Source organism: Odocoileus virginianus, chromosome 6, assembly GCF_023699985.2.
Source record: "Odocoileus virginianus isolate 20LAN1187 ecotype Illinois chromosome 6, Ovbor_1.2, whole genome shotgun sequence".
NCBI classification, from domain to species: domain Eukaryota; kingdom Metazoa; phylum Chordata; class Mammalia; order Artiodactyla; family Cervidae; genus Odocoileus; species Odocoileus virginianus.
Genome location: NC_069679.1, coordinates 48,811,022 through 48,828,901, shown reverse-complemented (window position 1 = coordinate 48,828,901; position 17,880 = coordinate 48,811,022). Strand labels below are relative to the sequence as shown.

Here is a 17,880-nt window from a genome sequence, read left to right as displayed (position 1 = left end):
GTTGCCAGAAGCAAAGAGTTCAGGGATGGGGGAAATTTGTAAAACTGGTCGAAAGGTACAAACTTCCAGTTATAAGATAAATAATTCCAGTGACATGATATACAGGATGAAAAATATAGTTATTAATACTGTATTGTATATTTGAACATTACTAAGGGAATAGATCTTAAAAATTCTCAATTGAGAAAAAGTGTAATTATATGAGGCAAAAGGTATTATAATTAAACATATAGTAATTGAGATCCAAAATAAGAGTGTTGCCAACTAATAAGGAAAGAAATTGAATAATTATAAATACTTTACTATGTAGTATTATTACTAGACATGAAGTAAAATTTCTAAACTCAATTCTAGAGATAAAGATTTCAAAAGAGTGAATATATGTGTATGTATAACTGATTCACTTTGCTGCCCACCTGAAACTAACACAACATTGTAAATCAACTATGCTCCAATAAAATTTTTTAAAGGTTTCCTTTTGACAAATTTAAAAGGAAGATTAATACTTAAAAGGAATTAATACTTCCTTAAAAGGGAGATTAAATATTTCAGTATTAAATGTTAGAGATAATTCCTGTATTATTTTATACTAATAGCAATAAAGAGGGACATTTCATTTTGATAAAATAAAGGGAAGATGTATAACCTAAATTTATATCCAACTAGTAAAATAGCCTTATTTTTAAGGTTAAACTAACAGAATTAAATGGAGAAATAAACGATTCCATAGTCATGCATAGAATAACTACAGAATGCTCAATATTTTCAAATACACATGGAAAATTTGCCAAAATGACCATATGCTGGAAAATAGTTTCCAATAAACAGTAATGAATTGAAGTCATAAAGTTATTTTTCCTGACCACCATGGAAACAAACTAGTGACATATAGATTATTCCTAAAATAACTAGAAAAAAATTTTTAAGAAGGACTTTTAGCAATATGTAGGCAAGAACATGTTGAATAGCATTGAGAAAATGTACAAAACCTTGGCTCAGTCACCATTTTTCATTTGAAACTTTTCTGGATTTCTCTGTGTGCTTTAATTAATGCATTTGTTAAGCTTGATTCTCCCATCCTCTCAAGGACTGAGTTTTCTCCTGCACTGCAGAAAGAGAAAGCTCTTCTGACTTTCACTGCAAGTCTCCCCATTTCTTTGACTTCTTTGAAAACCTAGAAGAAGTTTTGTAAGTTTTTAGTGTATATTTGCATGTAAATGTAAAGGAAAAAAAGTCAGTTGGACATTGGAAACATGTTTAATCCAGGCGTGTTCAATAGCAATTCAGCCCTGACCTTTTGTAGAATCAAGCTGAACAAACAACAAACTGAAAGGAGTGGTGTGACAAATAAGATGTTCTATGAACAGATGAGCTGGTTAATGAACAAATTTAAAGTAACTATGACTGGGAAGCCTCTTTTCATGGCTCTTGCCCTTTCTGACTTAACGAATGAAATACACAATTAGAATGCGTGGCTCTTGAATGAAAAGTCAATGAGTCCAAAACCAAATTTGATTGGATTTTGACTGGCTGGACCAAAGGTGGATGGGTATTCATCATCTTAGTTCTCCCATAGTGTCTCCATCCTTCCCTTTCTGGCCAGTTCATCTTCTGTAGTAGATTGGTCATCAGGCTAAAGAAAAATATACACTTTGGCTCCTGTAAATTTTTTTTCCATTGATTTTTATTAGTTGGAGGCTAATTACTTTACAATATTGTAGTGGATTTTGTCATGACTCCTGTCAATTAATGGGAGTTAATCGTTCACAAAGTTCAGAAAGCCTAGCTTCCTGTGGACAGGGTTATCAACTCCATATGGTTGCATGCTCTTGTGCATCACGGCTTTCTGTGTCTTCTCTTGTGTTTCCCCTGCCAGGAACCCCCTTCTTCACCTACCAGCCAAGTGAGACCCGATCGGACTTCCTCCCTGAGACTCATGGTTCTTTCTGACAAAAATGAATGGCTATCTTGTCTGTGCTTGTTTTGTTTTGTTTTTCTAAGCGTGTCAGTTATAGCACTTTTGTCCAGATGTGTTATTTATCTCTTTAAATATTTTCTTTCCCTTAAATAATACTGTGAGCTCCACAAAATTAGGGTCCATGTTTCATTTTTTTAATAGTAATATTGCACTTTTATTATGAGCCAGGCATGTAGCATAAGCCTCACAGCAACCCTTATTATAGTTATTTGTCATGCTCACTTTAAAGAAAAAGTCAGAGAAGTGAGGTAACTTGCCTGAAAGCAACAGCAATTTAAGTGACAAAGCAAAGAGTGAACCTCAGTTTGTCTGAATCCAGAGTCTAATTCTTATCCACATTCTTCATCTTACCAGTTTCACCTTTGAGAAAGTTCTCTGGTGCCTAATAAAAGTTTGATGTTAAGGGAAAGATTTTTCCATAACTGTGTAAGTGCCCAAAAGAACATGTTTGTTGTAATAGTATGCAGGTAGAACTGATAAATGCAGAAACTATGTATCTAATAGAAATATCTTTCTATATATATTTAAACCATTAAGTAAATGAGCAAATTCTCTGAATTCCAAGGATGCATTCTATTAAACAAAGCAGAAGAACAAGTATACTGAAACCTCAAAGGAGTGTTTGCTTACAGAGATATTCTGGCAGAGTGACAATGCCAAGCACACAGCCAAAAAGGAAGGGCTGCAAAACTTTCCTCCTGAAACAGCAGACTATGAGTGGGAAGTCCAGTTGATTTAATACTGTTCTTCTCTATAAGAAAACACTTTGAATAGGGCCCAGCCTTAAGCTTCTGTAAGAAGTCACCACTTTTCTCTTCTCCAAAGTCACTTAATCAGGATAAAGTAGGTCCATGAATTCTTCAGCAATGCACAGAGAGAGGGGTGCCTCAGCAGCCGAGAAACATACATTTCCCATTAGTCTAATCATTACCTGATGACTGCTGGGAGTTCATGTTGTCACTGGAGAGAGCGACTGGTACTCTGAGTCAATTCTCGATTCAGCCAAGTCTCATTTTATGAGTTTTTTATCCCCTTCCTGTCATTAGTTGTTTTGTTTTCTATTCTTGGAGGCCTTGCCAGTGACAGTATTGCACTGAGAAACAGATACAGTGCCACTTTCCTGTGGAAAAGTGAAAGTCACTCAGTTGTGTCCAACTACTTGCAACCCCATGGACTATGGAGTCCATGGAATTCTCCAGGCCAGAATACTGGAGTGGGTAGCCTTTCCCTTCTCCAGGGATCCAACCTAGGTCTCTTGCGTTGCAGGCAGATTCTTTACCAGCTGAGCCACAAGGGAAGCCCATTTCCTATAGGAGGAGGAACCAAAGCAACTGTCAACAGCTCCCGTAGAAAGAGGTCAGAGTAACTGGCAGGGCTGTCTCAGATCAGTGACTTAATCCCTCCTAGGAAGGGTGGGAATAATGAAAACAGAGATGACTGTGGAGACTCACTTTAAGCCTGCACATGGAACACAGGGACAAATGTTGCTCTTAGAGCCTGGGAAATCATATGCAGAGGAAATTTCAGGACGTTACTTTCCAGTTCTTTATTTTCCTCCTTGCCTTGCCATTTTTTTTTTTTTTTCTTCTTTCAGTCAAATATTGGGGGATTGGCTGCATTGCTCTTAAAATACACAATTCTTCTTCCTGTAATACTACCCCTTGGCAAGAGAGAGAACTGATGCAAATACATACTTCTGAAGCTTAATTCCTATTCCTTGATCTGGGTTAAAGGATGAAGAGTGGGAAAAGTAGGATTCCTTCCCTTCACTTTTTAATTTTACCCTTTTTTCTGTGCACATTTTATCTCTGATTCAATAATCAAGTTCTCAGATACAGGCTTGGAACCCACCCCCCATTCATTAGTTTCCTGACCTCAGAGACTGTGTTCTGCATCTCATTAAGGACTGTGGTGGTCTCTTGCTATCTGATACTCACCATGTGTAAGCAATATTATAAAGACTCAGACCTTTAGTAGAACCTGGGATAGTGATTATTGGGACATATATTAACAATACGGTGGGAGGCTACTGGGTCGAGTGCTGCTTTAAGGTCAAGGAGGTGGCTGGGTCCCAGCAGCAGGTACATTTGACTTCATCCTGCCTTTGGTCTTACCCATCCCCTGCCCCACCCCCATCGCCCATCATATTTTGAAAGTTTAATCTCTGTCTTTGCTCACTGGCAGGCCTCATTCCTCTTAAGCATGGTTCTCATTTCCTTATTTTTATAAGCTGGTGACCATCCAGTTTTCTCCTAGGCTGCAATGTGCAACACAAAAACAAGTCATTTAAAATCTGTTTCTTTGGGTTCTGGACCATTCTGGATACCAACTAGATAGGCCCAGGAGTTGGTAACAGATACCCATCCCAAACTTGGCAGGTATGGTGGGGGAAACTGAAGGAAAAGATGTGTTTGGAAAAGATAAGAACAATCTGATTGGCTATACCAGTGTCTGGAGGATTCTATATCAAATATGTCTCTTCTGCTGGCTTCAAACATTGTCACAGTACATTGCTTAGCAAAGGGAAATAAGTAGTCTTTCTATGCTAGGGGTGTGGGTGGTAAAAGATAGAGGGAGGGTATGGCCTCTGATGCTCATAGTCCTCAGATTGGAAGTGTGGACAGCGCCACCATTATTATCTCTATATCCTCAGCAACATCCTCAACCTCTGTAAGCCTCAGTTTCTCTATCAGTGAATTGAGAATCATATTAGAATTTTCATTATAGGATTGTTGCAAAGATTAAATGAAATAGTGCATTGCAAAACGTATAAAGTACCTAATCCAGGGCAAAGTATAATAAGGATTCAACAAATGTTAATATGAGATAAAATTATCTTTTCATTAACAATCCTAAAGGAAATTCATTGGAAGGACTGATGCTGAAGCTCCAATGCTTTGGCCACATGATGTAAAGAGCTGACTCACTGGAAAAGACCCTGATGCTGGGAAAGATTGAGGGCAGGAGGAGAAGGGGGCAACAGAGGATGAGACGGTTGTATGGCATCACCAAGTCAGTGCACATGAGTTCAAGCAAACTCTGGGAGATAGTGAAGGACAGGGAAGCTTGATGTGCTGCAGTTCATGGGGTCACAAAGAGTCAGACACGACTTAGCAACTGAACAACAACAGCTTTCATGAACAAAGATCACCTGAGTCACTTATACCTGTTTATGTGTCCAGATACAAGAAGTAGTATGTCGTCTCTGACACTTATAACTCTGGGACTCTAAGGTTCTTTGTTCCAATTGCAGCCTGCTGAGGGTTGTTAAGGAATGGGTCAATGGCCACAGAGAAGATCTCTGAACCTAAAACAACACAAAGTGTATTTGAGAACTGACTTGCTGCCTAACCTCAAGAGGACATTTTCACGGCTTATCTGAAATTTGAGTCTCCCTAGAATGGGCCAGATACAGCTTTTAGTCTGAGGTTAGTGTAATGAAGGTGTAGGGTGCAGGTAATGGCCACAGAATATGTTCTGTGCCACTACCCAATCACCACCACCACCACCACACATACACAGACACACATATCTAAATTCAGTATAAACCCAGACTCTTAGAGGGCATGTCACAGAGATAGAGAGAAATTTATCAAATTCTGTGGATTTGAATCTGAAACTTCATCTTATCCAAGAGCCTTCTTAGCAGTTTAGGAAGCCTCTCTATGCCTCATTTTTCTCTGTATAAAATAGGAATTATAATGGTTCCTACATTGGAAAGTGGTTTAAATTATATAATGCATGTAACATGCTTAGTGTGCTGGGTACAGCCTTTAGTACTACCCATTGGTTTTTTGTTTTTATTTTTAAAAAAGAAAGATATCAGAAGCCAAATCTGGAGCCCCAAGGCAAACATTATTTTGATCAAAGACAAAACAATCATATTTCATTCAGGGGTTTGTTTCAAAATATCTGCCAAATATTAGCAAAAGTAAAAAGCCAAATATTCAAAAAGACTGAAAGAAAATAAACCAAAATATCCAGTGACTTTCTATTAGTGAAGGGATTGTGGTAAAATGTTGTTTGTTCTCTTTATACTTTTCCTAAATTCCAAATTTTATGCAACGGTCACATATTACTCTTATAGTCAACAAAAATCGTTGGCTTTTATGAATACTCATATACACAATTATGACAGCATGTGGACTTTAACCTCTCTCCTTAATGTCTTCATTTGACCTTATCTTTACCAGAACCTCTGGTTAAATATGGCACCTAATGATGGAAGAATTGTTAAAAGTGTAAATGAATGTGTGCTGTATGTGTGACGTTATTGATACTCAATTTTTTTGGCTCTGTTTCATTTTTCAAATGTTAAAATGCCAAAATGTAAAAATATCCTACTCTCAAGAACAATCACACATTAGTATTTAGTCCTTTTGGCTTTAGATATGTTGTTTCTCTAACTAAAGTATTTGGAATATTACAAATAAAATTCAGGTTCCCTTTGTTTTCCTCTCCAGGTTCCATCCCCTATCTATTCTCCATGGGCGGGCATTATTATGAATTTAATGGGTATCATTTCAATCCACATTTTTGTATTGTAATTGCATATATATGCTCTATAAATAGTAGACAATATTGTTTTATATGTTTTGTGGTGCTTACAAATTTTTCCATAGCTTATTTTAACTCAAATTATATTTTCTAGATCAGTGCTGTCCAATAAAAATGTAATTGAGCCACATATTAATTTAAAATTTTCTAATAGCCACACCTAAAAGCAAAAAGAAGCAAAATTAATTTTAGTACATATTTTATTTAGCTAAATATGTCTAAAACATTATCCTTCTAATATATATCTTTAGCCATATTTCAAGTGCTTATTAAGTTTATGTGGCTAGTAGCTACCATAATGGAGAGCACAATTCTAGATCTATTTGTATTGATACACATGCACTTAATTGTTGTGGAGCATCTCAGTTGGTTTATCCATTCACTTATTGATGGACAATTAGGTTTATTTTCCTATGGCAAATAATGTTTCCTTGAACATTTTTTCTATGTCTCCTGTTGTACACGTACAAGAGTTTCTCTTAGCGAATATCATGAGTGAAATAACCTGTTCATAACAGTGAGCATCTAATTGTAAGACCGTTTCCAAATTGCTGTCCATAGTGGTTATATCAGTTTAAAATCTTAACAACAGAGGCAAGAGTGCTGAGATACTTGATCCACACGCCTTCACTGACAGACTCCCACCTCTAAACCTTATTGATTTGGCAATTTGTTTAATCTCTCTCTTCTTATCTATGAAATGAGACTAGTAAAAATGCTACCTACCTCATTGTTAGTAGTAGTAGATAAATTAATACATAAAAAGAAAGAACTTAGAACCATGCCTGGAAAATGTTAATTCCTCAAAAATGGTAAGCTATTGTCATTATTTCTTTTGTTTTCTCATAACTGCTCTATAGAGTAAGCAGGATAGTCACTCTTATAACCGAGATAAGAAATTGGAAAAACCCAATCCAGGGATTCATTAAATGATATTTAATGAGATTGAATAGCTACAAAGGACCCTGACACAACTTAGTGACTAAACAACAAAGATTAGAATATTTTCCTCTTACATCCTGATGTTCAATAAGAATTTCAGTTCTGTCTGCCACCATTATTACCAACATCGTTAACACTACCACATAATCAATACCATCATCCTACCTACTATCCCACTGAGATCAGACCTGCATCAGCTGGAGTAGGTGATACTATATTGGATGTTATTGACTGTGCTTCCATAATGCCTGTGGTGGTTTAGTCACTAAGTCGTGTCCAACTCTTGAGACCCTATGGACTATAGCCTGCCAGGCTCTTCTGTCCATGGGACTCCCCAGGCAACAAAACTGGAGTGGGTTGCCATTTCCTTCTCCAGAGGATCTTCCCAACCCAGGAATCGAACCTGGGTCTCCTGCATTGCAGGCAGATTCTTTACTGACTGAGCTACAAGGGAAGATCCATAATGCATAATGCCTAGTGAGTGTAAATTAGAGCCTAGTATCAGTAGAGATGCCTCAAGTCTAGGCAGGTAGGACAGATACTAGGACTGGAGAGGTTTTCTTTTTTTCTTTTCTTTTTTTTTTTTTATTTTTATTTTTTTTTATTTTCTTTCCCATTTATTTTTATTAGTTGGAGGCTAATTACTTTACAGCATTGCAGTAAGTCTTCTAAAATGTCTTCCTAATTTTCACTCATTGTGGATTTTTTTGTGGGTTTTTTGTTTTTGTTTTTGTTTTTTTTGTACTTCCAGGGACTTTTCTGATTGGCAACTAGACCTTGAATTATAGAGGGTTGGGTATCTGGATCATGTTATGTTCTTCTGAACAATAAGTTTTATTTTAGAGGGCAATTAGTTACTTTGGCTTGACTCAAACTCAGAACTCTGTCTTCCTTGTGGTAGATAGCAAATGATTTCCCCACTCAGTTTATTCAGCTCTCAGCTACTGTATATTTCAAGACCCCTTCAGGTCTTCCCTGGCCATGTATAGCTTAGTGGTCATCCAAAGTTTTAGGAAGATTTTGTATGTATATGTTCAAGGATTTCACCTTGTGCAGTTCCCTCCCTTCCAGGATAATTCCCCTAACTTTCTGCTTTGCCAGCCCCAAACTGCATCTGATAGCTCAGATTAGTAAGATGGTGGCTTTCTGCTGCTGTATAGCTGTGTAGGCAAAAGCCTTAAAATCTTCAAATCACACTCATGGAAATTTTTCTTCCCTGTAGTTTTGATTTTGGTCACTCTCCAGTTCATATATGTGTGTGTTGGGGGGGAGTCCAGATTTTACAATTATCATCTGAGGAACAGTTAAATCCACCCAGAGTCTCCACTGTTTCTGAAACTGCAACACCCTGTTAAGTATCTTTTAATTTAAAATGATTCCACCTTCCTCCATGCTATTCACCCACTGTAGAAATTGAATCTGAGTTGAAAGTACATGAAAGCATTTATAGTATTTTCTCTTCTCCTGAAAGTGTTTTATTTTTTCCTTAATAAAAGTGTTTAAATGGAAAGATTACTGCAGCAGTGGTGCTGCAAAAGGAGCATGGTGTTTTGTTCTTCTACTTTTAATGATATTAAGACTGATCACTGCACTTGGTTGGAGATTTTCAAGCAGCCCAGGCAGAAATCAGTACCTCCAGGGGGAGTTGAAAGTAGAACTTCTCTCAGTGGGCTGAGTCATTGAAAATGCACAATTGTGGAACAAAAGAACAGAAAATAAATTTTGATTTGACATATTTTCTGGCTTGTTTCTGAGAAACCTGTGAACTCAGGTCAAGTTAGAACAGAAACAAAATGACCCAATTACTAGCAAAGGCCCCAGAGAGCCCTTATATAGAAGAATTGTCAGCAACATTATGGAATACTTAGAATCACTGGAGTTTCATAACAGGAACGGCCTTATTGGACCCCATATTCAGTGCCAAGAATTTCCTACAGGATATGGTTTTACTTTCCTGTGCTGCCTAGCTTTTCCTTACTGGTAGGATGACATCAATAATCCCAAAGGTCCCATTCAGCTCTAATAGTCTGTGATTTATAATCACCATCACTTCCCAAATGAGGCCATATCTCGAGTTAATAGCTGAACTAAACTAAGGCATAGATCTATTCTTTTCTACCCAGTACTCTTTCCACAAGAGGAAAAGCTAACATTTAGAGTATGCTGAACACTGTACATGTCACATATAATTTAATCCTTACTGTAGCCTACCATAAATAAGGCAGGTAGTAACTCCATTTTTAAAATTATGAAATTAAGGCACAGAAAGCTAAACATTTTAACAAATGCACCTCCAAAGCATATCTTAAAAATTATTTTTTAATTTTACATTGGAGTATCATTGATGAACAACACTGAGTTAGTTTTAGGTATACAGAAAGATATTCAGCTGTACATATATGTGTATATATTCTTCTTCAAATTCTTTTTCCCATTTAGATTATTACAGAATATTGATCAGAGTTCCTTCTGCTACACAGTGGGTCCTCCTTGTTTATCTATTTTAAATGTGTGTGTGTGTGTCAATATCAAACTCTCAGTCTGTTCTTCCCCTTAGCTTTCCCTCCTAGTAATCATAAGTTCATTCTCTGGGAGTCTGTTCCTATTTTGTAAATAAGTTCATTTGTATCATTAGTTCTAGACTCCACATACAAGCAACATGATCTGACATTTGTCTTTCTCTGGCTATGGATGGAGGTTTGCAATGTTGTACAGGAGGCAGGGATCAACACCATCCCCAAAACACGAAATGCAAAACATCAAAATGGCTGTCTGGGGAGGCCTTACAAATAGCTGTGAAGAGAAGAGAAGCAAAAAAAGGGAGAAAAGGAAAGATATACCCATTTGAATGCAGAATTACAAAGAATAGCAAGGAGAGATAAGAAAGCCTTCCTCAGTGATCAGTGCAAAGAAATAGAGGAAAACAATAGAATGGGAATGACAGATACCAAGGAAGCATTTCATGCAAAGATGGGCTCAATAAAAGACAGAAATGGTGTGGACCTAACAGAAGCAGAAGATATTAAGAAGAGATGGCAAGAACACACAGAAGAACTGTACAAAAAAGATCTTCATGACCCAGATAATCATGATGGTGTGATCACTCACCTAGAGCCAGACATCCTGGAATGTGAAGTCAAGTGGGCCTTAGAAAGCATCACTATGAACAAAGCTAGTGGAGGTGATGAAATTGCAGTTGAGCTATTTCAAATCCTAAAAGATGATGCTGTGAAAGTGCTGCACGCAACATGCCAGTATATTTGGGAAACTCAGCAGTGGCCACAGGACTGGAAAAGGTCAGTTTTCATTCCAATCCCAAAGAACGGCAATGCCAAAGAATGCTTAAACTACCACACAATTGCATTCATCTCACACGGTAGTAAAGTAATGCTCAAAATTCTCCAAGCCAGGCTTCAACAATACATGCTGTGAACTTCCAGATGTTCAAGTTGGATTTAGAAAAGGCAGAGGAACCAGAGATCAAATTGCCAACATCTGTTGGATCATCGAAAAAGCAAGAGAGTTCCAGAAAAACATCTATTACTGCTTTATTGACTATGCCAAAGCCTTTGACTGTATGGATCACAATAAACTGTGGAAAATTCTGAAAGAGATGGGAATACCAGACCCCCTGACCTGCCTCTTGAGAAATCTGTACGCAGGTCAGAAAGCAATAGTTAGAACTGGACATGGACCAACAGACTGATTCCAAATAGGAAAAGGAATGTCAAGGCTATTTATTGTCACCCTGCTTATTTAACTTATATGCAGAGTGCATCATGAGAAACACTGAGCTGGATGAAACACAGGCTGGAATCAAGATTGCCAGGAGAAATATCAATAACCTCAGATATGCAGATGACACCACCCTTATGGCAGAAAGTGAAGAAGAGCTAAAGAGCCTCTTGATGAAAGTGAAAGAGGAGAGTGAAAAAGTTGGCTTAAAACTTGACATTCAGAAAACAAAGAACATGGCATCCAGTCCCATCACTTCATGGCAAATAGATGGGGAAACAGTGGAAACAGTGTTAGACTTTTTTTGGGCTCCAAAATCACAGCAGATGGTGACTGCAGCCCTGATATGAAAAGACACTTGCTTCTTGGAAGAAAAGTTATGACCAACCTAGACAGCATATTAAAAAGCAGAGATATTACTTTACCAACAAAGGTCCATCTAGTCAAAGCTAATGTTTTTCCGTAGTCATATATGGATGTGAGAGTTGGACTATAAAGAAAGCTGAATGCCAAAGAATTAACGCTTTTGAACTGTGGTGTTGGAGAAGACTCTTAAGAGTCCCTTGGACTGCAAGGAGATCCAACCAGTCCATCCTAAAGGAAATCAGTCCTGAATATTCATTGGAAGGACTGATGTTGAAGCTGAAACTCCAACATTTTGGCCACCTGATGTGAAGAACTGATTCATTTGAAAAGACCCTGATGCTGGGAAAGAATGAAGGCAGGAGGAGAAGGGGAAAACAGAGGACGAGGTGGTTGGATGCCATACCGACTCAATGGACATGAGTTTGAGTAAACTCCAGGAGTTGGTGATAGACAGGGAATTCTGGTGTGCTGCAGTCCATGGAGTCGCAGAGAGTGGAACATGACTGAGCTACTGAACTGGATAGTCTGCTTTATGGTCCAACTCTCACATCTGCATATAACTACTGGGAAAACCCATAGCTTGGACTATACAGAGCTTTCTAGGTGATGTCTCTGCTTTTTAATACACTGTCTAGGTTCATAGCTTTCCTTCCAAGGAGCAAGCACCTTTTAATTTCATGGATGCAGTCACCATCAACAGTGATCTTGGAGCCCAAGAAAATGGAATCTGTCACTGTCTTCACTTCCCCCCCTCTATTTGCCATAAACTAATGGGACCGGGTGTCATGATCTTAGTTTTTTGAATGTTGAGTTCTGTTTGTTTCCCATCTTAAGATATTCCTTTAATGTATTTGAGATCAAATGCTACTTCATTAAGTTTATTAAACATGAGACTCTCTCAATATAAGTCTCAGAATAAATTGAAGAACATAAGAATTATTTTGAATCCCTTTAGGTCAAGTCAACAACCTATTTATAAAAACTTTATTAGCATGTGGAAAAGTGTTAGTCAGTCATGTCCAACTCTTTGTGACCCCATGGACTGTAGCCCACCACACTCCTCTGTCCATGGGATTTCCCAGGCAAGAATACTGGAGTGGGTTTCCATTTCCTTCTCCAGTAGGCATGTGGAGTACAAGAGAAAACTTTGAATATTGCATTTACCAAAACAAAATAGTAAAACTAAATTTAGTGACTGTATTTCAAAATTTTTAAATGTCAACCAAACTCATTTAAAAAGCAATTATGTGCACCCATGGCTGATTCATGTTGATGGATGACAAAAACCACCACAATACTGTAAGGTAATTATCCTCCAATTAAAATAAATTAATTAATTTTTAAAAAAGCAATCAGTTTAAGTGTATAAACTTTCATTGATTCTTCAAAATAAAACCATGGTGTTGTATTCTGCTTCTTAGGTAGAATAGTTTCTTTTAACAAAAAAAGTGCACATAGCAGTATAATGTCTGAAATATTAATTTTAGTAACTTACTGTATGTCACTCTGTTTCTGATATGTAAAATGAGCTTTCTTCTCAGCTCCTTACTTGGAAAGTGTATTTCATGACTTAAAAATTTTTTAAATTTATTTTAATTGGATGTTTATTACTTTACAATATTATGATGGTTTTTGCCATACATCGGTATGAATTGGCCATAGTAAAATATGGAGTACTTCACGAATTTGTGTGTCATCCTTGTACAGGGGCCATGCTAATCATCTTTGTATCATTCCAGTGCTAGTATGTGTGCTGCCAAAGTGAGTACTGAATGTTGTTTTAAGCCAGCTTTTGTGCTCTTCTCTTTCACCTTCATCAAAAAGCTCTTTAGTTCCTCTTCACTTTTTGCCACTAGAGTGGTATCATCTGCATTATCAGAGGCTGTTGATATTTCTCCGGACAATCTTGATTCCAGCTTGTGATTCATCCAGCCTGGCATTTTGCATGATGTACTCTGAATATAAGTTAAACAAATAGGGTGACAAAAGACAGCCTTGTCATGCATGTGCTGTACATGCGAAGTCGCTTCAGTCATGTCTGACTCTATGTGACTGTACAGATCGTAGCCTGCCAGGCTCCTCTATCCATGGCATTCTCCAGGCAGTACTGGAGTGGATTGCCATACCCTCCTCCAAGGAATCATCTTACTACTCCCCTAATTTGAACCAGTCAGTTGTTCCATATAAAATTCTAACTGTTGCTTCTTGACCGGTATACAAGTTTCTCAAGAGACAGGCAAGGTGGTCTGGTATGCCCATTTCCTTCAGAATTTTCCACAGGGTGGAAATTTATTCGTTGTGATCCTCAGTCAAGGCTTTAACATAGTCAATGAAGCAGAAGTAGATTTTTTTTTTTCTGAAATTTCCTTGCTTTCTCTGATTGAGCGGATGTTGGCAATTTGATCTCTGGTTCCTCTGCCTTTTCTAAATCCAGCTTGTACACCTGGAAGTTCTTGGTTCATGTACTACTGAAGCCTAGCTTGAAGGATTTTGAGCATAATCTTACTAATGTGAAAGGAGCTCAATGTACAGTAGTGCGAACATACTTTGACATTGTCCTTCTTTGGAATTGGAAAGAAAACTCCCTTTTTCCAGTTCTGTGGCTACTGCTGAGTTTTCCAAATTTGCTGACAGACTGAGTGCAGCACTTTCACAGCATCATCTTTTACAATTTGAAATAACTTCGCTGGAATTTCATCACCTCCACTATCTTTGTTCATAGTAATACTTTTTTTTTCCTTTTTTTCTTTCCATTTATTTTTATTAGTTGGAGGCTAATTACTTTACAATATTATAGTGGTTTTTGTCATACATTGACATGAATCAGCCATGGATTTACTTGTATTAATACATGTGAATACATGTAGTAATACTTTTTAAGGCATAACTTGACTTCACACTTCAGGATGTCTGGCTCTAGGTGAGTGACCACACCAACATGGTTATCCGGGTCATTAAGACCTTTTTTTTGGTACAATTCTTCTGTGTATTCTTGCCACCTCTTCTTAATCTCTTTTGCTTCTCTTAGATCCTTATGGCTTCTATCTTTATCATGCTCATCCTTGTGTGAAATGTTCTCTTGGTATCAGCTATTTGTACATTTTATTTGTAACTGGAGATTAATTGCAAGTAGGCCACATCATTTTCAATTTGGGGTTGCAAAAGAACCCCATTCTGTGGGTTGTCTTTACATTTTAAGATTTCTTTTGTTGTACAAAAGCTTTTGAGCTTAATTAGGTCCCATTTGTTTATTTTTGTTATCTTCATTACTCTAGGAGATCGACCACAAAAGATATTGCTACAATTTATGTCACATAACCTTTTGTCTATTTTTTCCTTCAAGAGTTTTATGGTATCCACTCCTACATTTAGATGGTTAATCCATTTTGAGCTTATTTTTGTGTATGGTGCTAAGAATGTTCTAATGTTGTTCTTTTACTTGTAGCTATTCAGTTTTCCCAGCATTTATTGAAGAGACTGTCTTTTCTCTATTTATACTCATGCCTCTTTTATCATAGATTAATTGACTATAAGTGTATGGATTTATTTCTGGGCTTTCTTTCCTGTTCCATTGATCTATATTTCTATTTTGTGCCAGTATTTTATTGTTTTGATGGCTGTACCTTCGTGGTATTGTCTGAAGTCAAGGATCCTGATTCCTCCAGATCCATTTTTGTTTCTCAATATTGCTTTGGCTATTTGGGGTCTTTTGTGTCTCCATACAAATTTTAAGATTTTTTTGTTCTAGTTCTGTGAAAAATGCCACTGGTAATTGGTAAGGATTCTATTGAATCTGTAGATTGCCTTGGGTAGTATAGTCATTTTGACAATATTAACCCTTCCAATCCAAGAAGATGGTTTAATCTTTCAGTCTTTCTGCGTCATCTTTCATTTCTTTTATTGGCATCTTAGAGCTTTTGGAGCACGGGTCTTTTGTGTCATTGAAAGTGAAAAGAGAAAGTGAAAGTCGCTCAGTCGTGTCCAACTCTTTATGACCCCATGGACTGTAGTCCATGGAAATCTCCAGACCAGAATACTTTCCCTTCTCCAGGGAATCTTCCCAATCCAGGGATTGAGCCCAGGCCTTCCTCATTGCAGGTGGATTCTTTACCAGCTGAGTCACCATGGAAGCCTAAGAATACTGAAGTGGGTAGCCTATCTCCTCTCCAGGAGATCTTCCCAACCCAGGAATCAAACTGGGGTCTCCTGCATTGCAGGCAGATTCTTTTCTAGCTGAGCTACTGGGGAAGCCCTTTGTGTCTTTAGGTAGGTTGATTCCTAAGTATTTTATTCTTTTTGATGTGATAGTGAGTGGGATTGTTTCTTTAATTTCTCTTTCTGATCTTTCATTTTTAGCATATAAAAATGCAACAGATTTATGTGTATTAACTTTGCATCCTACAACTTTATTGAATTCATTGAGCTCTAGTACTTTTCTGGTAAGCATCTTTAGGATTTTCTATGTATGGTATCATATCATTTGCAAACAGTGACAGTTTTACTTCTTCTGTTCCAATTTGGATTCTCTTTCTTTTTCTTCTCTGATTGCTGTAGCTATGACTTTCAAACTGTGTTGAATAAAATTTGTGAGCGTGGACATCCTTGTCTTGTCCCTGATCTTAGAGGAAATGCTTTCAGCTTTTCACATTGAATATGATGTTAGCTGTAGGTTTTTCAAATACGGGCTTTATTATGTTAAGTTATGTTCCCTCCATGCCTACTTTCTGGAGAGTTTTTGTCATAAATGGGTACTGAGTTTTGTCAAAAATGTTTTCTGTATCTAATGAAATGATCATATGCTTTTTATTCTTCAATTTATTAATATGGTGTATCACACTGACGGGCTTCCCTGGTGACTCACATGGTGAAGAATCTGCCTGCAATGTGGGAGACCTGAGTTTGATCCCTGGGTCAGGAAGATCCCCTGGAGAAGGGAATGGTAACCCACTTCAGCATTCTTGCCTGGAGAATCCCAGGAACAGAGGAGCCTGCTGGGCTACATTCCATGGGGAGTCACAGAGTCAGACACAACTGAGCAACACACTAGCTATCACACTGATTGATATGCCAATTTTGAAAAAATCCTTTCATCCCTGGGATAAATCCCACTTGCTCATGGGGTTTTTGTTGTCACTATTTAGTCACTAAGTCGTGTTGACTCTTTGTGACCCCATGGACTGTAGCCCATCAGGTGAATTCTTCACTACTGAGCCACTGGGAAAGCCCCTGATCATGGGGTATGACCCTTTGAATGTATTGTTGGATTTGGTCTGCTAATATTTTGTTGAGGCTTTCTGTGTCTATGTTCATCAGTGATATTGGCCTATAATTTTCTTTTTTGTCATATCTTTGTCTGATTTTGGTATTGGGGTTATGGTGACTTCATATAATTAGTTTGGGAATGTTCTCCCTTTGCTATTTTTTTGGAAAAGTTTGAGAAGGATAAGTGTTATACTTCTCTAAATGTTGGTATTAATAGAATTTGCCTGTGAAGCCATCTGGTCCTGGACTTTTGTTTGTTGGAAGATTTTCTAATTATAGTTCAATTTCAGTACTTGTGATTGGTTTGCTCATATTTTCTATTTCTTCCTGGTTCAGACTTGGAAGGGTGTACTTTTCTAGGAACTTGTTCATTTCTTCCAGGCTGTCCATTTTATTCACATACAGTTGTTTGTAGCAGTGTCTTATGATCCTTTGTATTTCTGCAATGTTAGTTGTAACTTTTTTCATTCCTAATTTTGATTTAAGTCCTCTCCTTTTTTTTCTTGATGAGTCTAGCTAAAGGTTTATCAATTTTGTTCTTAAAGAACCAGCTTTTAGTTTTATTGATCTTCGCTGTTGTTTTCTTTCTTTTGGTTTCATTTATATCTGCTCTGATCATTATTATTTCTTTCCTTCTACTAACTTAATGGGGGTGGGTGGGGATTGTTGTTCTTTCTCTGGTTGTTTTAGGTGTCTGCTCCTTGTTAATGGAATGCTATAAGAATGTCAATTAAGTTTCTGCTCTAATGCCTCATTTAAGGCCTATGTTTCCTTATTGATGTTCTGTCTGATTGATGATCTGTCTTTTGATGAAAGTGGGCTTTAAAGTCCCCCACTATTATTGTGTTCCTATTGATTTTTCTTCTTATGGCTATTAGTATTTGCCTTATATATTGAGGTATTCCTATGTTAGGTGCATATATATTTATAGTATTTATTTCTTCTTGGATTAATCCCATGATCATTATGTAGTGTCCTTATTTGTCTCTTGTAACAGTTTTTATTTTAAAGTCTATTTTGCCTGACATGAGTATTGCTAT

The 17,880-nt window shown here is 37.3% G+C and overlaps 1 non-coding gene across 1 annotated transcript; it reads right to left on the bottom strand.

Annotated features, from left to right (window-relative positions):
- Positions 1-13,240: 13,240 nt before the first annotated feature.
- LOC139035750 (U6 spliceosomal RNA) lies at positions 13,241-13,347 on the bottom strand. The gene has a single exon (XR_011488468.1). It is a non-coding gene; the product is annotated as a U6 spliceosomal RNA (small nuclear RNA).
- Positions 13,348-17,880: the final 4,533 nt, after the last annotated feature.